The 27,290-nt window shown below is 39.3% G+C and overlaps 1 protein-coding gene across 1 annotated transcript in view; it reads left to right on the top strand.

The window, feature by feature from the left end:
- BBS12 (Bardet-Biedl syndrome 12) overlaps positions 1-27,290 on the top strand; it is a 134,708-nt gene that overhangs the window by 34,168 nt on the left and 73,250 nt on the right. The window contains exons 3-4 of the mRNA XM_054824029.1: positions 19,080-19,938; positions 20,352-20,431. The gene's annotated coding sequence lies outside the window, so the exon portion shown is untranslated. The remainder of the gene's footprint in view (positions 1-19,079; positions 19,939-20,351; positions 20,432-27,290) is intronic.

Genomic DNA, 27,290 nt, shown 5'->3' with positions numbered 1-27,290 from the left:
TCTGTGAGCCAGGTTTGATCCAATTCTATTCTGAAGGTGATTCTTTGGAAAAATAAACCAGCTAATGATACAAAGTCAATGTACACAAACTCAATTCCATTAAACTCAGTGAAGATGCTCCTATCCAAAAGAAAATAGAGAGACCTTTAGTCCCAGAACATCTGCATATAGGTAGTATGCTTTGACCTGTGCATATTATTCATGATCTGAGGTGATTTGTCTTATCTTAATTTTAAACGTGCTTTCAATTTTTTGAGTGACTCCATATTGCCATACTTTTAATCTTCATCCTCTCTAATTCCTTCAGAAGTTTTAGCTACCATATAAACCCTTCATCCTCTCTAAGTTGTCGCTGATACTTCAGTCTGTTCAAGAGTGATGGAAAAGATGCAAGAAAGATGCTGAAGTGATAGAGTCCTGTGATACATAAATAGGTAGAAAAGTTAGTTATGAGAACAGAGAAACAAAGCTTCCATCAGAAATAACCAAATTATCCTGTGTGAGTGGTGCCCATGTTTCGGGTTCTTAACACCTTTGAGGCCTAGAAAATAGAAACCTTTCTCAGTAACTTTTCAGGTGCCTTCATTCTGGCCTGTTTAAAAATACACTTCATGATCTTACAACAGTAACGCAATTGGACAAGAAAAAAACACTGGGGAGGCTTCAGCTGTGTAAGCAGGAAAAGGGAAAACTAAATGGGAAGTAAAGAACTTAGTTATTATCTCTGTAGTGTATCTCAAAGCATACTATCCTGACAGTGATTCAGTTTACCTATTTTTTTAATCTGGAACTGGTTTGAATTTCCATACAATTATCAGCAGGTGGCAGTAGAGCAATTCAGATCATTAGCTTCGACAAAGAAGGTGTTCCAATAGGAAATGTTCTCTTTTACCTTTGTTCCTTTTCAACATGGATCGTCAGCACAAGTGCAAAACAAGAACACCATGGGACAGTTTTGTTTTGTTCCCCGCCCCTACAGCTGTTGCAACAATATGCAGGGAGTGTTAAAAACCCCAAAACCTTACTGGGAGAAAGAGCTGGCATTTCTAGGCAGTATAAACCAACATATTTGAGATGTTCCAGCTCTGAAAGGGAGTTCTTTTGCATCTACGCAGCAGTGTCAGTGCACAGATATCTCTGTCAATTTGGGCAAAATTGTGCCTAGACTTCTCAGCACAGTTAAACAGTTGAGTTATTCTAGCGTTAGCACAATTATCTTTGGTTTGGGAGGCTCTGTTGTTCTCTGTTGCACCAGCGCATATCTGTGCAAAGTATCCTCTGTGCTCCAGCAAATACTTTTGAATGTACCGGAAGCCTAAAGCTTTCTGTAAAAGCTTCTGTGTGATGTATTTCAGGTTCTATGAGGTCTGTTGCGTGATAATTGGAGTTAGGAGAGTATGTCTAGACAATTAACCGTGTACTTAGGAAGACAAAGTAGCCTGGCCATAGGGCTTCAAGGTCTAGTTGCTTCCCACAATGCAGTGTCAAGATACTTACACGCTATCAGTGGCCCACAGCAGAGACACTGTTAGATCAGCCACTACTAATATTTCTGAAATCACGCATACTTAAGCTGTATTTATTTTTCAGTTTCTTTAGACTTGAAAAGCAAAGAAATGTCTACTCCAAATATTTTCTGTATTTTCTAATGTGATTGCAGCTGCAGGTGGAAATACTGAGAGAAAGTACAAGAAAGAAATAAAAGCATTGTGTATGTGCAAAATTAAATGTTATACCAGGAAAGAGAGGCTATAATGTGTTTAGCAAATATGTACCTGGAGACACTGCGTCAGCCATAGAAAGTATTGTGAACATTTTGGCTTGCATCTAAATCCTAGGTAGTTTGAGTGAGATTCGTCATATCTAATAATAGGCATCAAATAGGTAGTTATCTGAGAACTATTTCCTAGGTTTTTTCCCAGTTAGTCACCTATATTACATACTGAGTTTGAAGTGGGATGACTTCTTGTTCCTGAGTCTGTCTGTTCCTCTTCATTGAGTGGACAGATGGCTCCGATTTGCCTAATAGTTAACTCTGGATGAATCCCAGCACGCCTGACTCCCACTGGTCTCTTGTGTGCAAAGATTAGATTGAATTGCTTGGATTAGACCCTATCCTTTTGCTCTTCCCTCCAAACACTTTTACAGAGTGATTTAGGCTGCAAATTCTGGTGTCCACCTATGCTGAACTATTTGGGAGCCAACAGGAGGCAACTGGCACATCCAGCTCATTGGGAGTCAGCCTGCTGCCTCTTTTTTTGAGAGGAAAATACCTACTGGGCAGAGCAGGACTGCTTGCCTTCTAGGAGAGAGATCATAGCAGCATTGCTCTGCACATCATCCTCTGTCCTGGATGCAGGAGCGGTTTATGCCTGAAGTTGCCGATGTTTTTTGACACTTCCTCTTTGTTTTTATTTATTTATGAAGGATTTTTTAAATTTTTTTTCCTTTTTAAAGAAAATCGGGCCCTACAAACGCAGATGTATGATGACAGGAAACATAGGGGAAGGAGATGCTATTTTTGTCAGTGTTTTCTGAATAGATGAAAAGGGAAGGAATAGCTGTTCAACTGTTTAGTTTTTGGTTTTGCTAGAGTTTTGTGCTTGTTTGTTGGAACAAAGTCCATTGTTGTTACATTTTAGGGAAAAGGCATTTTTATAAAAGGTAAAACATAGCTACCTTTATAAACTATAATAGATAAAAATGCTCATTTTTTGAGATCTTCAATACATCCTATCAAATTGGGATGGGAAAAAGGATTGACATGTCTAAGCAAGAGAAAAGTAAGATGAGGAGAGAGAACAGTGAAAAACAGACTGGATAATTGTTACTTCTAGAGTTATGTTTTCAGGTGTTTGACATTATTCTGTGTAGACTCAAAACATGAAGTTACCCAATTTTTGTTCATGTCAGTCTAAAGAAATCTAGGTGATGTGATTGAACCTGCTGTGAGTTTGCCAAAAGGAATTTATTAAGCCTGAAAAGCCAATTTTTAAAACAGATTTTCAAGTGAGATGGGAACAATAAAAAATCAATGACCCCTTCTTAGCGGCTGTATAAGAACAGGGGGAAGATAAACTTTGTATACCATGTCCCTGATCTGATCTGGCAAATTCTGTGACAGTGTAGGCTAATAAAGAGTAAAGTTCACTGAGAGGTCTTATGGGCCACTGTCAGGGTAGGAATGGTCAGAAGTTTTTAAAGAAAAGAACAAGAGAAAATCGTATTAGCTAAAATTCTTTAATATCACAGGCATATAAATAAATCAGACCACATAGTCCTTAGTATGAACATTCCATTCACAGAAATGCAATAAATAATTAAATTAGATGAATAAATTGGTATAAAAATAAAGAATCTTCTCAGGAAAAGTAAATATTATACAGAATTATATATACCATGCTAAAACACATCTTGAAGTGCCTACAAAGGGCACTTATGACTAAAATCATAAATATATTGTAAAACCTCCCTGGGAGGTAATGAGCTTTTACGGTTTACTTTATATACTCAGTTAATGAAACATACATTGTTTCTGCAGAGAGTGCAATTAGTACAAAGAGAGTTCATCGTACAAGTAAAAATAAGTCAAGATTGTGTACACATTGGGACTTGTGATAACTAGTCCTTCCTAGGGTCACAAGTTCCTCCTGGGTCATCTTCAGTTTTTCTTCTGAGAATGGTGTCAAAGAACAAGGTGATGTCTTCTTGAAGGCTGATCTGTCCTTCACTGATTTTCTGTTCTTCGTTTGGGATTCAAATACCACACCCTGAATAATACACTCAACCTTTCATAACTCTGACAAATCAAAGAGTTAGCACGAGGCCTCAGCATCATGGAAGTCAAAGCATATTTGAAGTGTACAGAAGTGCCCACAGTGATGTGCTGACACTGCCCTGAAATGTGGTGTTAACTAAAATCAGCTGTGATAATTTTGTGATTAATATTCCCCATACATAGCTGGACTGGACTGTCCAATAAAATACAGTCTTCTGCAAGATCTCAGAACAATTAGCCCCCTAAGTTACATTGTTACAGTTTCTCACTAGTTTTTTGAATCTTATGAATGAGCGTTTTGAATTAAGTTGTTCTGCAGGTATAAGTAGTAGCCCCAATTAACAAATGAATATATTACATTTAAAACAACAAACCCCCACCCTTTAGCACTATGATTGGGGTGATAAGATCCATAGTTTAAAAACAGTGGAGCAAGTCACTAAACAGAAATAGCTACATTACTTACTGCATCACATGCTGCCTCATGTACAAAACACAGAAATTGTTCCAGTGTAGGCAGGAGTAACTAATTAGCTTATGACATTCTGGTAGGAAATTGCTTTTCTGTCGTAAAATATCCATTCTAGGTACAAAAGTAACTTCTCAATGCTTTATAATGATGACTAATAAATATGTAATGTACAATATTCTCTTTGTTAGAGCATGCTAATCACATTTCATCTGCATAACAAGAATTTTAACAGGCTCTTTTAGCATATTGGTTTGAATGCACTTAGCAAATTACTGGAAAAGACATTTACAAATAAAAAAATACATACTATATTCTTTATACAGCTCTTTCCCCAAAACTCTGCACATGCAAATATTCCATGGAAGTGAAGGAAAAGTGCTGTTTTATTGGTTGGCCTTCTAGGATTCATCAAAAAAAGCACTTAGTTCATGATAAGGGCATTCAATTAAACGCCTCTGAAAAAATTTAAGTGTAACATTGTGGAAGCATCAGCAGGTACTCTGCAATTGTAGGACTTGCTTTAATATTTTCCCAGTTGTTTTTATCCAAATCTGAAATTAAGTTTTACCCTGACTTTCTCTACTTTTGTAACTTTAAAATCCATTGCAGTCGCAGCAGCAGCTTTGCATATTGCTTACCGATTGGTGATTAAGGGACTTTATGGGTAGCAAAGTCAGAGAAACGGGGATAAAAGGTGCAGAACACCATTTTAAACTTCGTAGCTTCTTTACTTACATATGAGTGGTATTTCATGTTTAGGATGTTAATTCTCGTGCAGTAACGTGGAAACATTGAGGTATGAGAACATTACTCAGAGGAAAAGCAGTTTTCAAAACAACAATAACAAAGATGATCTAAATCAAGATGGACATCACCAGAAACAAGGAGAGTTAACTGTGGAAACGTGGTTCATTGTTGCCCTGAGGATCTTCCTTCCTCCAATGACACAGGTTTTTGAAGAGATTCACATTTCAGGACAGCGAAAATGTGGTGGCAATAAAGCTTTTTGTATTAGTTTTCCTTTAGGCTGACATTGGTAGGAATGGAAATATTTTTAATACTACCTCATTATTTTTGGAGGTAACTAAGCTTGTCATTTTCCATCGTAACACTAGATGTAGTTTTCCAGTTTCCTCTCTATACCACATTTCTACTAAGTAGAGAGAAAATTAGACGAAAGTTAATTTTTACTGGAAGGCTTTACACTCTCTTCCAAGATCAGTTTCCTCCTGTGGGGCTAGTATCTGTTTAGGGGTAAATTAGCAGTTACTTCTCAGATGGAATAGTCTAGAGGTACAGAATCATTGCAGGCAGAATGTGGTGGTATATAATTAAGCTGCTAAAAACTCATTTTAAGTGCTATGATACGCACTTTTATTTTAAAAAGTTTCAATAGTATCCCTGGCCGTAGTTCCACAGAAATGTTCAGGATTCAGAAGCTGTACAGGCAGGTTTCCACGAAACAAAAAACTTGACAGTTTTTAAGGAAAAAAATTGCAATTAAAACTTAAACCGTTAAAGTGAATTAAGAGTAGAGAGAAGGAATAGTGTTAATGGTACATGAATATGAGTGTAAAATACTGTTTTCTGGGAAAGAGCAATATGCATTTGAGCTGCTTCGCTCTGAATAATCATCAATTACTGAATTTGTTGGACCTTTTGTCATACCAGCCAGTCAAGCCTCTGCTCTATTTATCACATTAAATTGAGGGGAGTCTAGGTGGAATTCCATCTTCTGAAATGTGCTTTTCCCCACAGAATCTTGTATCTCCACTTAGAGCATGTGGGTTACTCCTGTCCCTATTGAAACCCATGGCAAATGTGACATTAACTTCAGGACGGACACAGGTCAGACCCATGCCATACAGTATGATTTGTAAATGTTTTTCCAGTATTTATAAGACAGTTAAATGCAGGATATCTTTCCATAGTTAGCTAACATACAGTCTAAGAACTTACAAATAAAATTGTGTGTGTGGTATTATTATAGATAAGGAAATTGGTCCAAGTAGATACCTTTTGAGGCTTCGGAGCCTCTGATAATTTTTTTGTTCGTTTTCTTTAAAAAGTTTCAGGCATCTCTGTATGAGATTCAGTTACAATCAAAGCAAAAATACAGGAATAGCCATCTCATGTATTTTTAGTTCAGCAGAAGGTGATAGTTAAGTCCCTTAAGAGAACTTATTTTTGTGAAATTACATTTTAATTTTCACTGCAAGGTGAGGCTAGGATCACTTTCAAAACAGCATCCATCTTATGAATAGCCATCCAAATAAGATTCCTTCATATTTTGGGAGAAGTTTTCACTTACCACACACACAGAGAACAGCATAGTAGCAATGGAACATATTTTTTCATGTTGTCTTAAATAACATAGTGTCTGCTTTTAAATAGTAGATTTTCAGTAGCCTTCAGCACTGGTGTGTCTTATATTAGTCCTTGAATAACTGTAAAAAGAACACATTGTTAGAAATAGTGTAAAATAAAGATGTCTGCAATTGTTTGCAAAATGTCAAAAAGCACCTAGGAGGAATCAACTCTGATTACCTGTTTGATTAGTTTTGCAAAGCTCTGCAAAAACTCTTTGGGGGTTTTCTTCTCATAGGATTCACATGAAGACTCACACTGCTGGAAGATAAAGAAAATCATGCCACTTACAACAGTGCATCAGAATCATAAATAATACTTCAAGCTTTCTTAGTTGTAAGAGGGTTGTAATCAAAGTCTTTCACAAATGGAAAAGCTGAGACACAGGCTGTTTCAGAAAGGGAAAGAACATAGTAACACCACCTTTCTTTCACATGTTTTGCAGTAATCCCTGTCCTTGTATCTGGCACATTGCGTGGTTGCCAAGTACATAGAAGCAATTGACTGGTAGGGTCAGAGCGAATGCCTCCCCCAGAAGTGCAGAAAATTGGACATTTTTAACTTCCAAAGTAATGAAAGGCAGCTTGGTTTTTCTACCAAGTTTGCTTTCTACAATTCCACCATTGCAGGTGGTGTCTGCTATATAAAAGAAGGAGCATTGATCACAATTATGAGTGTTGTGAGGAAATCCTACCTTTCCAGTGTTGCTGATGGTGAATTTTCTCAAGATGTTAACGGTTTGGATGAATGTAGCATTTACTTGGCTGTTTTCTGCCTGTAATTTCAGTGTGCCCTTCTGGAAGCAGGTCACAGCTGTGAAGAAGCATCCATCCTAGGGCAGGAAAAGACGGAACAGTTTTAAGCCAAATGTTGCAACATTTTTTCCTGCATATGTTAGGTTGTGGTCCATTTGCAAAAGGGTGTTAATTGAGAAGATTCAACTGTACTCTTTTTTTTTTTTTAAGTTAGCTTTAGATACACATGAGATCTTTAACCTGTAATCTGCCTGTTCTTTGATAATTACTTAAGTATTTCCTCATAAAATAAATGCTAAAAATGTCCACTTGGATATTTATCATGACAGCAATTGAAACAAAATGCTACTGAAGAGTAGATGATATTATACATAGTAAGTTTTCACAAGCACAGGCATGAGTATTTTCTTTTTAAGAATTTATGAATATCACTCTGGACTGTTCCTCAATGCTATATGTGGGAATATACTTTTTTCTTCCTAATTCTTGTGCCCTTTCTAATATTCCCTACTTAATAATTATACTTAGAATCTATGTAGAGCCGCATGTTTCCAAATACTATTGAAATGTTCTCACTTGATAGGATAGGAAAGGAAGGTGATGAAGTAAGGTAGTTAATTTACTAAAGGGAACAGAGGTATTGAGGATGAGAGATGGGATAAGGAGCCACAGGCTCCTGGCTTGAATTGTCTTACTGTGTTGCTTTAGATTCAGGGGCATATTAAACCTAAGTCAAGGAAAGTAAGCACTGCCTGTATCTAACTTTAAAAAGAAGCCGTCTATTCTGATGATATAAATTTTCTGTTGCTGCGGCTTATGTGGAATTAAAGCAACCTGCCATTTTCCTGCCATGGTGCAGCTGCATATTAATTTTACTGATGCTAACAGAAAGACTACAAGCTCTCCAGAATCTCCTTTCCTGCGCAGTGGCTGTTTTCCTTCGCTAGGTGCACCACTATGGAAAATACCACCAAAACTAATGTGTAGTCAACAGAGAAAGAACATCAGTGTTTACTGAAGCTAATTTCTAACTTGCTTTCTGTTTTCCAAAGAAGGAAACATTTAAAACTGCTGATTATGCGTATTAGAAAGGCTCCAAAGCCATCATCCCTGTTTTGCATACCAACTGCTACCAAAGCTGAATCTCCTCTGGTTTATTAGATGCCGCTGCAGTTTGCTGCTTTGGCAAGGACAAGGCAACTTTCATGTATGTTGCTTATAACAAATTTTAATAGCAACATTTTTTATATTGGTTAGATACAACATTTTATTTTCCTTAAAAACCACACATTTATGTTTGTTTCAAGCTTCTTACCGTAACCAGTCTTGCTTACTGGAAAAAAAACACTCGTTTTTAAAGAGATCAATTTTCCAGCTGAAACTGAAAACATTTTCTGCCTCATCCGTGATGAGCTGAGAAACCAGCATTTCTCATATATGCTGCCTTTTTTTTTCTTTTTTTTTTTTTTTGCTGAGTTAACAGTTAGCTGTAGGCAGGCCAACAGTCAGAGGACCACAAGGATTGTGGGTTTTAGTATGTTGTGATGGGTTAAACGCTTCGATGAAGAGGCATTAAGAAGCGTAGACCACTGGTAATGTCTGAGGGGGCTAGGCAAACATGTAAAATACTCATATCGGAGACAATTTGCAGCAGTACTCTGCATCTGATTCAAACTAACTTTACAAATCAGCCTGAAAAGCCTTCACTTCCTGAATTAGCGATCTGCGGGGTTAGATGCTGATCTGATGTAAATTAACATTGTGTCACTGGCTTTAGCTGCAATGTCAATCACCAGCAATAGATCTTATGAATCACTTCAGCCTTAAGACTACTTTTTCAGCCTCAGCACGTTTTCCCTTGAGTTGATGTTCTCTGAGCTTTTAAACTTCTCATCTCCCTCTTTTTTTTCTTTTTTTTTTTTTTTTTTAAAAGACATTTCATTGTTGACTGTACAAGGAAACTGTGTGGGATTGAATTTGGGCTAACACTTGGTCCCCTCACAGGAACCTCAAAAAAGTCAAAACAAATAGTGATAAACCACTGAATTTTGAATGTTCTAAAAGGTAGTATCTGAATATTCAAAGCCAGATGTGAATCTGGCATAAGCAGGTTATCACAGAAGCAATATTTTGATATTTAAAATACAGCTATATGAAAGACTTTGCTGAAATCCAGTTTCATTAGGGTGTGATTGCACCTAGTCACCCTGAGTGTGTGCAGCTTTGGCACGCTGCAATTCAGATCTCAGTATCTGGACAATTCGATAAATGTAAATTTAACTCTGCAAGATGAAAAGTTTGTTCATGTGGTTGCTGGTGATAATTACTATTAGCACACTAATTTTTTTTTTTTTTTTTTTTTTTTTTTAGTTTTTCCTCAGCGGTTGAACCCATATCAACTTAGTACCTACTAAATATGTGAATTCACTGTCTCCTCTAGTTTTCAGCAGGGGTACTTGGGACCTCCCAGGATCAGACTGTAAAGCCCTAAGCTGCAAATGAACTGTTGTCTTCCTTCCTGACCTGACTATGTTTTTTGAGAGAAAAAAAAAAAAAAACACACCACCCAACTGATTAAGCGATTAGTCACTAGTTGTATTTGCTTTGTTTCGGAGGTAGTGACAAACACTGCAGTAAAATGACAGCTAATCATCTCCTCCTTTTCACTTTGACACCACAAGTTAGAAAGAGTGTTAATGAAAAAAACCCAGCAATTAGTTAGGGTGCATTAGGTTTTTGCACTGCAGTTGTTTCTAGCAGTGAGAAGGAACATATCTGTTTTGGTCATGTTTCTGTATGTTTTTGGCAAGTAAAAAATGCACCCAAGAGTAAAACCTAAGAGGAGGCTAACAAAACCTGTGCGAAATGAGGTGAGTATTTTTCCTTTCTTCTTGTCGTTGTTTTGCAAGAGAGTGTACAGTCCTGAGTAAATAACTTTACACTCTAGGTGTTTTTCCAAAAAATGATGCATAATGATCATTTTTATATGTAGATCAAAATTGCTTGCTTTCTGAAATAGTCGCCAGGGCTCAGAAATTAAAATTACGGGTAAATTTAAGACAGCTCATAACAGGAGAAGTATAACATTAGATTAGCCGCGGCTAGCTCTAGACCTTGTTGCATTTTGGAGATTATCAAAAGAAAGCGGGATGCATTTACCTTTTAAGCTTCTAAGATATGTTGTTACTACTATTAGCATTTAATTTCATGGTAAATCCTGCATCCTGACACTTTCGAGTTTGCAGACGCTTTCTGTTACTCTGGTGTAATTTACTACATAGAAAAAGTTCCTGACCTTGGAACATGCAAAATATCAGCAATAAATAATGTATTAATAAATATCTGTATCAAAAAGGGATTCACAGGGACCTGTTCTTGTAATTTTAACTAGAGAATACTGGCAGAATGCAGTTTTATCTTCCCGTTGATAGCACAACCCTTGCACACGAATAGTCTCCGAGAGACCAGTGTGACTACATATGACAGGAAGCGCTATGTAATACAGCCTTACGGTGCCCCTCTTGGCATTTAGCTTCAGTGAGAGGGAAGGGGGGTCTCTTTGGGTTTGGCTCAGCAACGCTCCTAGTGCAGCTGGAGCTCATGGCACCTGGAGGCACCTCCTCTCCCAAAACCTCCATCCCCGAGAGCACTGCTGCTCGTCTGGATCTTGTATGAGTCCTCGCTCTTAATGCCGTTTCTTGAGTAAATGCAATACATACAAATTTGAATCCGTGGGTGTGTTAGAATACACACACAATATTAAAATAGTAATTAAGATTATGTAGTATAAACACTTCTGCCATTAAAAATCCAGAAATAAGGAACTGTTACCAAAGTATTTCTTTTTCAGTCTAGCTTGCATTAAGAATACTAGATCAGAGATGTGAAAAAGAAGGCATGCGCCATTTGTCAATGAAATAAACCAGTGCAAAATCAAATTTATATAATTAGAAAGAAATGTTAAAGCAGTCTCACCACAGGGTTTTCTGGTGTATGCAGCAATTCAACATCCTACAATAAAACAAACCTAAGTTAGAAAAGTTTGACATTTGAAAGTGATGTCCCTCACAAGATAAATTCTAAGCAATACATAATGCTTGGAAATATTTCATAATTCCAATAAGTTCAATATTATGATAAATACTTTGCTTACCTTATCTTTCACTGTGGTTTCTAACAGTTTAATTGTCTTAAAAAGTTGTTTATATTTCGCTATTTTGTGTGGAGCTGTAGTCAGCGCCATACTGGAACAGAAGAAAAGCATACAGAAAATAATCATCCTCTCCATAATGATGAGTTTTGGTTTAAAATGTGCCAGGAGCAAAGTTGCGCTATTCAAGATGAACACTTCGGTTTGAGCTGTGCTCAGGTACACTCCGTACCTACCTATATATTGCTCCTTGCTGGAGATGTAAAACCCACCCATTTCAGTTTGGAAAGCTTTGTAGAATGGATTAATGAGTAACCCTTTTTTCTTTTCCATTGGCTAGATGCATGCATGCGAGTTTGTGCGTAGGGGGCAGGGATTGATGGAGTGAACGAAAATATGCCCCATCTGCACATTGGACAGGAAAAAAAGAGAAAAGGGTGAATTCCCCTCTTCACTTTGAGTCAAGAAATGAACGTAGTAAAAAGTAGGCACTTAGAAACCACAGACCTAGGTAAACAAAGATTCTGCATTTTTTTCCTGTTTCATACAGCAGCGAATCTCTACAGTCCATCTGAAGCTCTTCTGTATCGTACTGGAGAAATATGACAGGACTTCTTTTCAGAACTTAAATTTATCCTACTTACCTTACGGCTCCAAGGGATGTTTGTAAGGTAGTTCCCCTTGATGTCTGTGACCTGCCACTTTTACATTTTTAGCTTGCTTTCTGCGACAGCTGTGAGTAAAAGTTCACCTTAGCATTTGAGCCAGCTAAAGTTTACTCTATATTTACTTGGAACAAGTACCAGATATTTTAACAACATTGTAGAGAGTATGTCCACTGGGGTGACAGTTGCAGGGAGATGCACTGTCCTGGGAGAGGTGGATCCCCGTACGATGCCCATTCCTCAGATGGGAGCGATACTGGAAGATCAGGGACTAAATCCTGGTGAGTCCCAAGGGACACCACCACTTTGGTCCAATGCTTGTCTCAGCTAAACAACATTCAATTACATTCTGCAGCAGCTAGGCTTGAGGTTAGTTTTGCTATTTAATGCAACCCCTTCAAAGGAGATGTGATACTGAGACCTGAGAATTCTCTTGAGAATGTAGAAGTGCATTTGTTTTGTGTGAAATCCAAACAAAAGTGCATACTTTACAAAATGTAAAGCTGGAGTAAAACCAGCAGAATTATCTGATTTAAGAAATAAAGCAGGCTCTTGTCATTTCCTTCAAAATGGATGCCTCTTTTAATTAAGTATATATGCTGCTTTTGAGGAAATTTATTTAATCTTTAGATGACGCGCATTAGCGAAGGGAATTTATTTCCAGCAAATGCTGTTAAGGAATGTTCTCTTATGAGGAGTTCCACAGTTGCTTTCTTTCTAAACGACTGCCACTGAAGTTAAAGGTATTTAAAGGTCACGTTCTTGAGTATACTCCTTCTTTTTATATTAGTTGCCTTCAGCCCAGGCCCAGTTTCTGTCACTCTCACTGAGCTGCACTGTTCTCAGTAACGCTCTCTGCAGGCACTAGGGACTTACTGGACTGCCAGCTCTAGAATCAGTTGATTTTAGAATCACTGCTCCTATATTTCATCACAAGGAGAAAAGTACTTTAAGTGGCTCTTATGTGTTATCATTAATAAATGGTTTGGCTCTTATGTATTCTCATTGATAAATGGTTATCAACACTGTGGTACTACTGTTGAAAGATTCCTGTGGGGAATTAGTGGAGGGCAGTTAAAGACACTTGGATACCTTCATGTGGTGAATAAAAAGATGCTCAAGTGTCTTTCAAATTAAATCTTTGCCTCTGGAAGTCTGAAGACTTCAGATGGCTTTGGGGATGCTTTACAAAAGCTACACAGTGTTTGCACTTCAGTTTGGTGTCTAGAATGGTAGTCTGTGTAATATGCTGACACATCGTTCAAAATACACCTGTATGTTTCTGTCCGGTGGGTGAATCTGGGCAGTCAAGATGGGTCACTTATTTCTCATTGCTCACTTCAAAATGAGTGTTTAAGCTCTATCTGGCATACTCAAGTGTGTTTGTTTTCTGTATACAAATGATTATTTACTGTATGCTGTTTATGTGCTTAAGCTATTTTTAATCTTTCAGGAAATACATGGCGTAAAGGAATAGATTTTACAGGTGTATGTGTAGATACACATACCGCACTCACGCTCTCATATATGCACAGAGGAAAGCTTCCCTGGTGAAAGGGATAGCTAATCAGGTCTGATAGAACAGAAATCCTGGAAAATGAGAACTGAAATAAGTAAGAAAAAGAATACTTTCTTCTACCACATAGTCTGAAATTTAATTTCTTGAAGAAAAGGTAGTGTGATCCTTTCTTTTTAATTATTTATTTTGATGGACATGTCTTGAAATAATTTTAGATAAGCAGCGCAGCTGGACTGTGAAGTAGGGGATATCAATAGGTTTTATTCAGCAGTTGTGGTAATTTATAGCTGAGGTTCATTAATGGAAATCAGCAGCATCTATTCTTTGAGGAAACCATGTGGTGACCAATACTTATTTTTATTGCCCACCATCCCATTCATGTGAAGCTTTGCAGGTTTTTTTTGTTTAATCTATTGTTTAACACCTCTGAGAGGCTGCTGAGAGGATGGAGAGATTATTTCCCATAGTGGTAATCTTTACATGAAGAGGGTACTTAGCTCTGCTTCTCTTTTCCATAATCATCTCTGCAGGTTATTGACTAGTAACTTGCATGAACGTACATGGTATTCTCAATCCAGTTTTTGACTATGCTGTTGGAAGCGTTGATAGTCAAGGACCAGGCTGGTGATAACGTCTGCTTCTGCTTTTTATTGTCAGTATTTCATCTGTGAATTCTTTTGAGAAGCTCCATTGAGCCCAGCTACTGTAGGTGATCATGCTGGCCCTGTCAGCCTTTATGCATCTGTATTTGGTTGATAGATTGGAAGCTTTCTACTTGGATGCGGAGCACGACTCTATTAGCTCTGTCCTCATTAGGTGGTTGGCAGTTCTTCATGCAAAGATATCACTGCACATTGTTTGCATTGACGACACAACTTCAGGACCACTCAAGAACTTCAGTTAATGCACAATATGACTGACCATGTATTTTCAGAATGGCAGGGCTTGAAGGGACAACATAGAGGGCATTGGCTTCTGTCATCGTATAGCCACGTTGTACAGTGGCTTTAATATTTTATCATATCACCTAGAAATGCTTCACCTTTTATAGACTAACATTGTGTTTTTCTTTGTCCTTGGTGATATGCTAGTCAAGAGTCTAGTGCATAACAGCATTCTGGGTATAGCTGTGTCTCTGGGGGTCATTTCCAGGTATTGATTCTGGTCTATACATCCACATGCGATGAGACCCTACAATTCATGCTGTGCATGTTACTAGCCTGGACGGTCCTGAGATCCTGTTGCTTTAGGAAAGAAAGAAATATCATGGCAGGCAAAGGCAGCTTTAAATGCACTGAACCAAGCTCAAGCCTGATGAGCACTGTTTCGAGGAGTGTGAGTCATCACAAGCTTCATATTTAAGCAAAGCTGTTATGTTAGGCTGTGATTATTCCTTCATGTTTAGGTTTACTTAATGATCTTGCAAACTGAGTCCAAGCAGCAGAGCCCTGCTGCAGGCTGGCAGGTTGTGTGTGCTGTTTGTGGTCCTAACAAAACAAACCTTCTTGTACAGCACTGCACTGCAAAAGGCAGTTTATGATATTAGAGGAGATACAAAGTTCTTTATGTGAAAGGTTGATAGTGGTGAAGACCACTGCGTATTTTACAGTGAAACCTACTGTGTGCAAGGTTGGCTGTACAGTAATACCAGAGACTGTTTAAGTGGTAAGTAGTAAGTGAAGCATTGTCACTTTCTACCAAAAGCATCACAGAAACGTGGCAAACGTTATTAATTTACTAGTCCAAGAGGATAATTCATGGGTTTGGAGGAGGTTTACCTCCACCAAATTCATGGAAGGTGAGATGGCTCTGTCTGAGATATTCCTAAATTAAATCTATTATATGTGAAATCAGTTTTAAAATTGGTGGTGTAATTAGAATGGGAAGTGAAACAATAGGTATTTGGCAATTTGATAGCAGGTGGTTGCATATCATTTCTCTAAAACTGTATAGCATTCTGATTTGTGTTAGAGGCTACAAGGTTGAAATAATTGCTTGAAGAAAGGCACACTGACAGAGTGAAATACAAGGACAAAGAAGAACTTCTTTATGTCTAGGTAGCGGAGAAAACTCCTTGATATCCCTCTTATGAGATAAGAATGAGCAACATGCTTTTTTATATACGTCACTTGTCTTTTGTGGCTTAGGAACATGCTGAGTCAAATATTGACACTCTCTCTCACACCGTCACCTGCCTGGCCCCAGAGGGATGGCTGCAGAGTGGAAATCTCCCATCCCAAGCCCGCGAGGCTGAGTCCTCCTCTTTCCTCTTTGCGACAGTGCCACCCAAGTGCTGAATGACTTCGACCCTGAAAGCCCAGTTCCCCCACCCACATTTTCCTTTACAGTATAGCTGAATGGAGGCTTTTCCCATAGCTTAGTCATTGGTATGGCTCAGCCAAAAAAGCCTGTAATGTAATGGGCTGCTTTCAAAGAATTTTTATAAATTACGTACGTGAAATTTCATGGGTATACTATCTGCAACTCTGGGGGGGATTGTAGGAAAGCAAGGGGAGAGAGTTATGCTGGAAAATGGGAGACTAGGAAAAAGACTCCTGTATAACAAATTTAGGAAAACTGGTCTTTAAAATATTTCTGACAACTTTGCAAGTTAGTTTCACCCTCTTTCAATTTTATTTTCTTATTATAAGCTTTGGTGTAATTCTTTCTTTAAACCTTACTTTCAAAAAGAGAAAATCAAACTTGGGGAAAAAATCTATTCCTGACTTGTAATGGTATTTTCTATAAAAATCAGAGTAAATACAACTCTGAATGTGGTGACATAGACACTAAAAAATTAATAGGCTGCATACGACAATATAAAACCGTTGTCATTCTCCATAATGTTCCTCCAGAGTTAACTTATAGCCAGTTTCTAATCCATACTGAATTGGGTCTAATATTGGCTAATAAAAAGATCACATGCAGTAAATGAAGGAATTGGAGGAATAAATTGAGCACCTCTTACAGGAGATTGTGCATTTCTGTCCTGAAAGAATGTGCTGAAGATCAAAGGGATGCCAAGCAAAAGCTTTTATTACAGAATATTTTTATATCATGTAAGGATAATTACCTTGACTAAAATATTTAAGACAATTCCCAGTTGCTGGAAAACAAGAAAAACATGACAAGTGCTCAGCTGACTGGGTTATAAAGTGAACTGTTCTGTCTGCAAAGAACTTATGTGAGTGCCAAAGAACCCCCCTGTCTGCAGTTTGTGGTACCTAGGTACTGTGGGCATATTTAAAAATCATTATCTTGCACTTCTGGCAGTGAACATCACTGACATTAGCATTATAATCTGTGGTTCTCAATTGCAATTAAGGCTGAGATGCAACACCACGTAACAGAAAAAGAGGCAATGTAAGAATGAAAGAGACTTGGTGGATAGAAAGTAGAACCTGCTTTCAAGAAGAGACAAAATATTTCTGAATCTAATACAACCCTGTTTATGGTTTTATCTAAGCTTCAGAAAGAGCTTCAGCTAGTGAAGATGCATGAGAAATGCAAAGCCATTTGCAAATGTTCCTGCATTGCCTCATTTGTTTTGTACCAGCCATTACTGTCTTTGTTCTCCCTGGTTCAGCAGAAGTGAGTGATGATGACTATAAAGCAGAACAATTCAACATTAACAGCAATTGTATATATGTTAAATACCAGGTGCAACCTGCTCCTATGTCAGCCCAATGATGCTTGTTAGGTTGGTTGATGTATTTCTAGCCTTATCAGCTACCAATAACAAACCGTATTAAGAGAATGACTTGTCAACATCCAGAGCCTGAGACAAGCCTGGACCCACTATGCACAGAACCATATATTCAGAAGAACTGTCCTCTTGTGACCATGTCCTTTCAAGTCTTTCCTTTAATGTTGGAACAGTCTCCCGCCTCCTGGGTCACACCTTTCTCTGAACGTAGGATGGAAGAAGCCTTGCTGGGTCACCAAGTCTGGTCTTCTGTCATTGCAAGCATCCACGTCATATAGTTCCTTTCACATCTCTGCTAAAAACTCCTGCATATAAGGCCTTATCAGTTCGATCTCTGTAACAATAGGAGCTTAGAGCTTTTTCTGTGCCTGAGCTGTGTTCCAGCTTTTATAGGGCAACTTCATTCTTATTTACAGTACTACTAATCTTTCCCCTCTACCAGAGGACAGCCACTTTCAGAAGACAAGGCAGCAGTTGACAGGAAGTCAAGTTCTTAACAATTTGAGGGCAGAAAGTAGCTGATCAGCTGAAAGCCACAGGCGGGGAGAGGTGGGGGCATTAAGCAAGAAAAGTCAGTGCTCCTCGTCTTTGTTGCAGCAATGACTTCTGCACCTCTAGTGCTTGATGGCATTGCACTGCAGATCTTCAGGTTCCCTTGTGAAACATGGCCCAGCAGCACGCAATCTTTCTACCGCAGAATTGTTCTTTATATGTAATACACGTTTCCTGACGACTCCACTAAGAGACAGTATGGCCTGTGGTGTGGAAGGCAGTGATGTGGTAGTACTGAAACCCAACAGTACATGTCATGTTCATTCAAAATGTTCAGAAAGAAAAATGAAGAGAGATATATGCAGATGTTGGACAGCGAATGGAGGAAGCAGAATGGCACAATACAAAATGCTGCCTTTGTTCATTTACTACTGTTAATGAACAGAAGGGACAGAAGACAGAGGAGAATTACTTCTGTGTTACAATCTCAGTAGCATAAAACAAATAGCCCCCAAGCCATTATAGGCTCAAGACGGACAAGTCTGGTGTGGAGTCTGCTGCAGCCTGTGGGAATGTACTATGTATGTAACTATTCCACTGGCAGCTGAGCCTTCCTGTATCCTGACCTGGTGACCAGCATGACACTACAGCTTGCGTTTCAGTATCAAAATTAAAGGTTTGATGTTACAGATTAATTTGGAAGTCACTCTCGGGGTTTGGTGAGGCTGCTGTGCTGGTGTGAGAACTCCACAGCAGTATAAATGTTCCCTCTTACACAGTCTAGAGCAAAATATGAGGCGCAGCCAGTGAGGGGCTATGGCCCCATTTCCCTCCTCTCCAGCAGATCTGCCCTGACTTTACCTTCCTCACAAATACATTCTACGTAAGTTTCTTTAAAATAAAATGCGAGTTTTCACTTTTTATTATGCTTTACCTTTTGGCATGTATTGGTAGAAGCAGATGACTGAATACCACTTTTATTTCTAACTAGTTTCAGTTTCTGGTTCTCAGGTACTACCAAAATATTACAGATTGTGCCCTCCTTCATATATGTATATATGTTTACTGTGTACACACAGTTTCTATTAGAATTATTTTTTTAACAATAGTGTTGGTTTCAAGTTCTATAAACTCATTCACATTGTTCTCCTACCCTTTTGATTTTGTTTTCCCAGGCCGAGGAACAGTGTCATGTCATACTATGCTGGGGCATCTCTGTGGCACAGCAAGAAATAGTGAGGACAGAGGAGTGGTGTGAGATTGCACTGGAGGATGTGGTCTGCCTCCCCTTGGCGCGACTCCAAGTACCTGCTTGCAGACCAGCTCCTCAACCTCTCCTGTGCACCACCACTGTGTGCTGCAAACCACTGGATCAGCCATCAGATGCTGCCTGTACTTCATCTCCTGCAGCAGGGAAGAGGCTCTGGTGTCATGCTGCACAAACAAAAGGAAGGCTGAGGCAGAAGCCACCACTGCAGATCTCAGGATGTAGTAATGCAAGTGCTTGCTTCAGCAGCAAAGCCATTTAAAGAACTTTCTACTTCAGGTCACTGCCACTCTGCTGTATCTCTGCGTCACAGTTTATTGCAGTCTGAAGAGCCTCTGTTGCAGTAGCTTGGGTTATTAAAATGATCCAGGTTAAAAATTCCTCTTGCAAAGGCCTTGAGAGTTTGGTTTGCTTTGTTTTGACTGGAATCATTTCACTATCAACTTTACTTTCTCCTTAGCACAACTGACAGATTTGCAAATAGCAATGCATTGCTAGAAGTCAGAAACTCCTCTTCTACTGGCTTTACTACTGATCAAAACTGTGGATCGCCTACGCAACAAGTACCTCCTTAGCCCACAAGGCTGAGGGGGCCAGTGTGTATCACTCAGCAACATCATTCCAGAAACAGTAACTCAATGCCAGTGCAAACAGCATTCAGCCCTTTAGCTGTGGCTGAAATGCAATTTCTGACAGAATCGTTTTAAGGAAGAGGCTTTAGGGAAGTCTTAACTCTGCAGCCTGGTCTACGTTTAAGAGTCTTGCAGGTATAATAGTATCACTTGGGCAGGGTTTGTTGTTATTTTTCAGGCAGTTACAGCAGTAAAATCTCTGATGTGGATTTAACTATACCAGTATAGAATTACCTTCAATAGGAATACTGACTGTTCTGATTCTCATATATGAATTACTTTGTGAATATAATGCACTTTCTTATGATTTTACACTTAAATAAATCTGTTATTTAATTGTTTACAGCAGGTTAGGGAATGCTCTGAGGTGACTAGCTCATACTATCCTTAACAGATAAAACTTTAATGTCCTATCTTCGAAAAAACAGCTTTTTCTCGCACATGTGTGCCTGTGCCTACAGATATATCTTTTATATGCGCATACATGCATATTTGAAAAGCTATATAGCATAGTTGCTTTGCATAATGAGTTTCATTTTTTTTCACAGGTCAGCATCTTAAGCGAACCTTGGAAAAACTATTGTGTGATCAGTCATCGCACTGAAACAGCAGCACCCATTTGGTAAAGGTAGTCTTGGATAAAAAGCTGAATGCTGTGGTTTCAGTGACTTGTCGTTGAAACCTTGTGGTTTCTGTGTAGGAGGGTGTATAAGCTGGACACGTTTGACATCCTTGTTTCTGAGCTGTGAAATCTGTACATCTAATTTATGAAAATTATCTCTGGTTTAATTTTAAATTTTTTTTAATGAAGTCAACATATTTTCCTTGCATTCAGTGGAAACAATAATGGAAATGTTTTAAGATGTACTGTGAGCCTGTTTTGACCTCAAAAAGGGAGAAGAATGAAGATATTCTTGATTATGATTAAGGTCTAAGAAGGAAATTAAATACAGGTAGTTAGAGGTGAGAGGAAAGGCTTTCTCAAGTGTGGAGACAAATAGAGAAATTGACTATGGGAAATGGCATAGACATTATAAAATAAAAATCTTCCAAGTGAGAATTTGATTTAAAAAACCCCAAACAACTAAGTTAGGTAATTTAGAATAAACCATGGTATTGGTACCATTTAGGGTAACCACCAGTATTTATAGCCTTTCAGGTGGTCTAAATAAACAAGTTTACATGTAAAGTAAATCCAAGACTAATGAATCTAAAGGTAGGACAAAGAGGCATCTTCAGCAGAAGCAGCTGCAATCACAGAAAAACATAACTGAATATTAGATCAGCTATGTGCTTTTTTTCTTTTGTAGTTGAGTTTTGTGCTATGGTCAGTGAATTGATTCAGTTTCTTGAAGGGTGAAATGTGCTAATGTTGGTGCAGTGGCTATGGCAGGTATGCACAGCTGCAATTGGAAGGAGGGGAGAGTAAGTTTCTTGACTTCTCTGTGCTGTGTAGCCTCTATCGTTGGCAAATCTCATTCCCTTCACTGTTGTGAGCGATGACTGCAATGACTGCCCAAACCTTGAGTTTTCACCAACAACCATTTTGCCTCTGGCAGGCAAGTTCCCAGAAGCATGTACACCATTCCCTGAAGTGAACTTATGGAAATGTATTAAAAACAAGCAAAGACCTCTGAATAGAAAACAAAGGAGAAGAAAAAAGAACATTCAAGGTGCAAAACAAAGTTTCCTGCTGAAATATAAATGAAACGACTGCTTGTGTGAAAATAACTACTCAGTGCATTTGTGGGAGTACAAAGATCTGTCTGAAAACATTAGTCAAAGACTTCTGTGTAAGCAGAGGTTGAAAGTGTGATCACCCACTGTCAATTAATTTCAGACGGATGACCGCAAGATTCATCTTAATAATTTGCAATAATTTCTATATTGAATCATCAATAGAAGATCATAGATTTTAATCCTTGCTACTGTCTTATTGGTCCTGATTGGGGAGTTGTTCCTTTTCAAGGAAAAAAGAAGAAAAAAAAAAAAAAAGATTACCCTAACATTGTAGCTTTGACTGGAAAAATAAGGTATCTTGTCCTGCTTGTGTTTTCTTTCCAGAAGCCTGAGCCAGTAAACATCATGACTGCATCTGTAGGTGAATATACAAGAAAATATCAAAATTTCTCTTTTAAGGTACTCTTCTGGACAATGACGTTTTTCCTGTTATTTATGTGCTTCTTGCAGACTTAACACTTGAAACCCCATTCCTTGAGCAGACAGTGCTGTTTCTCTGAAGTAACTTGTGGGAAGCAAAGAGAAAAACAAGGAGGCACTGAAGACACTAGTCCAGATCAATGGAGGCATTTGAAGATCACATTTTTCCCCATAATCACTGCAAACATGGGATATACAGATAACCAAGGAAGAACTCTCTTTTTGGGCATCCAGAATTTACCCAGAAGCAAGATCTTAAGATTCCTGTCCATATAGCTGAATTTCCAGTCCCAGTCCTCTTCCTCTGATTATCATAAGGATTACACAACTACTTTTTTACTGAACCCAAGGACAAACTCTATGTCTCTGTTTTCTTTTTCTCTGTGCAACTAAGCCTATAGTTCTTCAGATCCCTGACTGGCGGCATTTTTCGGTGGTTTCTTAGCCGCTACATTTCCACTTGTATCTCCGAGCCTGTCTTCCCCCTTACCTACCTGCCTGTTTGTGGCCAGGGATAGGCAGTGAAGCACCAGTGCTGCATCTCTGCCCCAGGCACCCCCCTCCCTCCCAGGATGGTCGTATCCCAGGTGCTAAGGAGCAAAAGCAGCTGCTTAAATCTCCCCTTCAGCAGGCTTGACCCCCACAATGTTGAGGGCTCAGCTGAAAACTCACAGGAGGTCCTTCTTTTTTTCCCCTCCCTCTAAGCACCAGCTTCAGCATTGGCCTCTCAGGGAACAATTTAGGTCGCTGACCCAGCCGAAAATGTACCTTACTGTGGCCGGGAGCTGTTAGGCTGGACCAGCCGTCATGGCACTGCGTATCTGGGAAGGTGCTTGGCTGCCTGGACACAGAGACACTGCAGGTACCCTGCCATGCCTTCACAGGGAGATATGCTCTTACCAGCTGAGAAATGCTGCTCTATACCATGGGCAAATGCCTAAGAAAACAGTGAAAGCTTGCCTTAGTGGTGTTTTCTTAGTTTTAGTTTTTTAAGGGCATCTTTCATCGTCCCACAGCCTAGAAGGTTACACCTCTTGTGTCACCCTCCTCCCCCTTTGTGGAGTACTTATTTCAACCCTGATCATTTCAGACATCTGATTTAAGAGTGGACCATAGGTGCTGCACCACTGGGTGTGGAGGGCTGCGACACCCAGCAGGCGTGAGGAGGGAGAGCATGGATGTGACCGTGTCCTACCCAGCCTTCACCCTCAAACCAGACCTTCACCTGCTGCTTCCATCAGCTGAGCCATTGCTGGCAACTGCATGTGTGCTTGTAGCCCAACCACAGGTGAAATCAAATGTGAAAAGCTTAAATCACTGGGAAGATTGCATTTTACTTGCCCTTTGGACTGGTCAAGGAGTGCACATATACCAGTGCTTTTAGCCACAATACCTTGGTCTCCTGGAGTTGTGTGTCTATACCACACACTACACGTATGGAGATGCTTGTTTGGACTCTAGAGGCTGCAAAATATTGGGTTTTGTGCAACTTGATATTGTTGCACAAAGGGTGGCAACATGAAGGGAAATGGAAACACTAAAGCTGAGAACAGGAAAACTCTTTGCTTATGTTAGATGAAAATGTCAGAAACAGCCTGAAGAAACAGGGAAAAAGTTGTAATTACCAAAACAACCAGACATCAAAGGAGACTGATCATCATCTTTTTTTTCTTCACTGTGAAGGTAGTGAGGCACTGAAAGAGGTTGCCCAGAGATGTTGTGGATGCCCCATCCCTGGAAGTGTTCAAGGCCAGGCTGGATGGGGCTTTGGGCAACCTGGGCTAGTGGGGGGTGTCCCTGCCCATGGCGGGGGGTTAGAACTAGATGGTCTTTAAGGTCCCTTCCAACCCAACCCATTCTGTCATTCTGTGATTCTATGATTCTTTCAAATCACGGTTTGTAGCAGATCTGCAGGAGAAGGTTAAAAAAGAACATTATTTTTAAAGGTGCTGTGAAAAATAGAGTACTGCAGAGAAGCAATAGACCCTGTAACTCTTTTCTTGGCTCTCTTCTTGCCATTGCCCTCTGCATTTCTGTGTTAGCCATTCTGAGTTTTTCTGAGAGAAATGCCACAATTCACTTTAAATTGTTCTTAAATTGAGCAGAGATTAAACAGTTTTACCTGCCGATATAATCATATGCCGTGGAAACTCTTCTTACTCATTCTCGGAGCTGCTTTGTTTTCTCCTCTATTGCTAGATCTAGTTCAATGCTTTTAAGGATTGAACTGCACAGATTTCCCTTATTAGCTCTATTCTTTATCATATCCTGATTGATTTTATTGATTTTGTCCAATTTCTGTCAAAACTAATAAATAATTAGAAATACCAAAATGTTTCATGCTGGCACTTTCATATGAACATTTCAATTTTCCATTTATGATATGTCATTATGAAGTGGTTTTTTTATTTGAAATAGTTTTAAAAGCTGGGAAACAAACATTTCTTCATAGTTTGATGCAGAATGTCCAACTTGAAGTGAGTTTTTATTTTTGCTTGCCCATCTCAATTGCAATGTGCTTTGTGCCGCTTCATGTGTCTTCTGGCAACTGAAAAAATCAGATGCTCACCCTGTTTTAGGCAATCAGGCTAACATTTAATAGTAATTCTCTGTGCTTTCTTAGGTCGTTATGATTCAGTATACATGCCTGATGGTTCTGAAACATTTCGACGCTTGCTTTTTATTTTTCCACAGGTGGGAAACACCACCAGAGTTACATACAGTGGGTAATGAGTATTCCAGAAAATGAAGGACAAAGAAGTACCTGTTAAAGTACACAAGAAGAACCTGACCTTCCACATGTACAAACTCTGAAATTAGAATCCTTGTCCTTCCTACTTCATGCTTGAGGGTTAAGTGATCTGATATAAAAAAGAGAGGTCAGCAAACCAATGTGCCAAACTAGAACTACCCAGGGGCTTTAAGGCAGTTTATAAGGGTCCAGGATAATGCAGGTTGAAGAAAGTGCCGGAACTTGAGGGACTCCTGGGAAGAGGGGGCTGGGAAACTGTGCACTGGGGAGAGGTGTGGGCTCTTCACCCCAAATTACTCACTGTGGCAGTAAGCCTGGCACCACTCCCGTGGCCACTGCCTCTGCTTCCCTGGCACTGCACTTATGTGCACGTGCCCCTGCTGTTAATCCTCCCTCGAATGCACTGGGTCACACACTTGGGTGACCATGAGGAGCTGTGGAAAACCTGTGAAAGGTTCGTGCAGCTCGGGGAATGGCTACCCAATGTGTATCTGCTTAGGTCGGGGGGCTGGAGACAAGGTGATGTCCTTCTACCTTACTAATGTTTGTCTGCTTCTAACGGGGCCAGAGCAATTTTCTTTAACTTACCAGACCAGGCTAGGGAATTTGGATTTACCAGCTGGTTTGACAGGTAGTAGTTTCCTTTATCTTTTTCTCTCACAGATAATAGTGAGGCTTTTGGAATTTAAATAGTGTCTTCATATTTAACCTGTTCCTTGATGTTTAAAGAAAGGCAAGTTTAACCGTTGTATAACGTTAAGAGAATGGTCAGGAGAAGCCAATATTTTATACAATAATTTGTCTTCTCTCTATAAAATTGTATTTTATACAATATATTGTCTTCTCATTAGTGTAAATTATTCTTCAGTGTTATTTAACATCTTCCATAAGTTAGTGGAAGATGGCCTGCTGTGGGTTGATGTGGACTGCTATGCCTTACTATTTTTTTAGACCTACACAGCACTTCTTTGCACCTAGATGGAATGGGGTAAAAAAAGCCTTATTTAGCTATTTTTCAGTTCCCATTTTATCCACTGACTGGAAAGACCAAGCCATTTGGCTGCCTTCTGCTCTGGACTTCTTCCAAAAAATCTGTACTCCTTCCCTTCCTGAAGGAATTCAAGGGAGGTCACAACATGGGGCACTCAAGGCTTGCTTAAGGAAAAGCCTGTAATGCAGCCCTGCATTTCTGCAGTTTAAATGAAATATCCCAGACTAGAAATTGAGCCAAGATTTCCATAAGAATGATGTTGTGCATGAACAAGACCAGATCAGTGCTAAGAGAGGTCTATTACACTGGTATGAATCAGAGCAGTGTGAATCCACACCTCCATTGCTTCTCAGTCTAGTACTGAGAAAGCTTTTCAGATCTGATTAGTCATTTGAGTTAAGTGTAATGTCAGGGAAACTAATTAAAAAACCCCCTCAGTAAATGTGAGGCATAGCTGCTCTCTAGTGGACTTGTGAATAGTGTCAGCAGTGTAAGTACACTTAACATCCCCAGAAAATAATCATGTAGACACTCAACTGAGAGACTCTGATGAAAACTTCCTACACATATGAGTTTAGCTGCTGCTTTATTTTCTTGCTGTCTCTCCCCTCCTTGTGTAGCTGACTTACACCAGGATTACGGGGAAATGGCAGAATGCAATAGCAACTTTAAAAAAGATCTCCTGTCCAATGCTGTGGTGAGCATATTTCATTATCTGTATTTTGTACTTTTGTTTGTGATGACAATGTTTCCATTTAGCATCATGTGAGAGTGGCAAGTATCTTAGAGCTAAGGAAAACCATTTTATCAGAAAAGAGGAGGTGTAAAAGTACAAGTACTTATTTCCTTATGCTGTACAGAAAGATAGCAGAGAAAAAAATACCTAGTGCACAGAGGACCTTGGTGTTTGGGAAGGTGAGATCCTCTCAGGCTTTCTCAGGAGAAAAACTACTTATTTCAGTGGGATCAATGTCAAATCACATCAGCGTGCTCAGGCATAAGTGCATGCACACAGAGGACCTCAGGCAGCCTGGCTGTCCAGCAGGTCTGGGGCGGGCTGTGGTACAGAGCAGTGTTCAGCCTACAGACCGCCCCCCAGGGACAGCCTGGGGCTGAAACATCGCACTTCTGTTCCTGACCTCTCCAGCAGCTTCACTGGCTCAGTGCTTAGCTAGCTGTCCACTAAGTTCTCATACATCCGCCAAAGTGCTCCCAGAAATAATCTTCTCTCCGTATTGATTTCTTGATGGGTAATCTTTAAAAGGATTTCAGAACAAACCTATCAGTTACATTCTTTTATTGCACTAACTTCAGCAAAAAGTGACAGATTTCATAAGCAGCCCTCAAATAGCCTAGGGACTAAATAACATGATTCAAACCCACTAAAGGTTTATGGGAGTGACTGAAAAAGTTAGTCTTTAATACTATGAACAAAACTGTGTGTGCAACAAAATAGCCTGTACTTAATCCAATGTTGGTTCTATATATATGCAAGCAGGTTTGCTTAAGATGTGGTATGTATTTTAAAAGCAGCTTTAGAAATAACCTGGGCATCCCATTTCTTAGATTTTTAATTAAATTACT

This window comes from Grus americana, chromosome 4 (genome assembly GCF_028858705.1).
Source record: "Grus americana isolate bGruAme1 chromosome 4, bGruAme1.mat, whole genome shotgun sequence".
NCBI lineage: Eukaryota > Metazoa > Chordata > Aves > Gruiformes > Gruidae > Grus > Grus americana.
The sequence above is the reverse complement of the archived record's forward strand: the minus strand, read 5'-3'. Positions and strand labels throughout refer to the sequence as shown.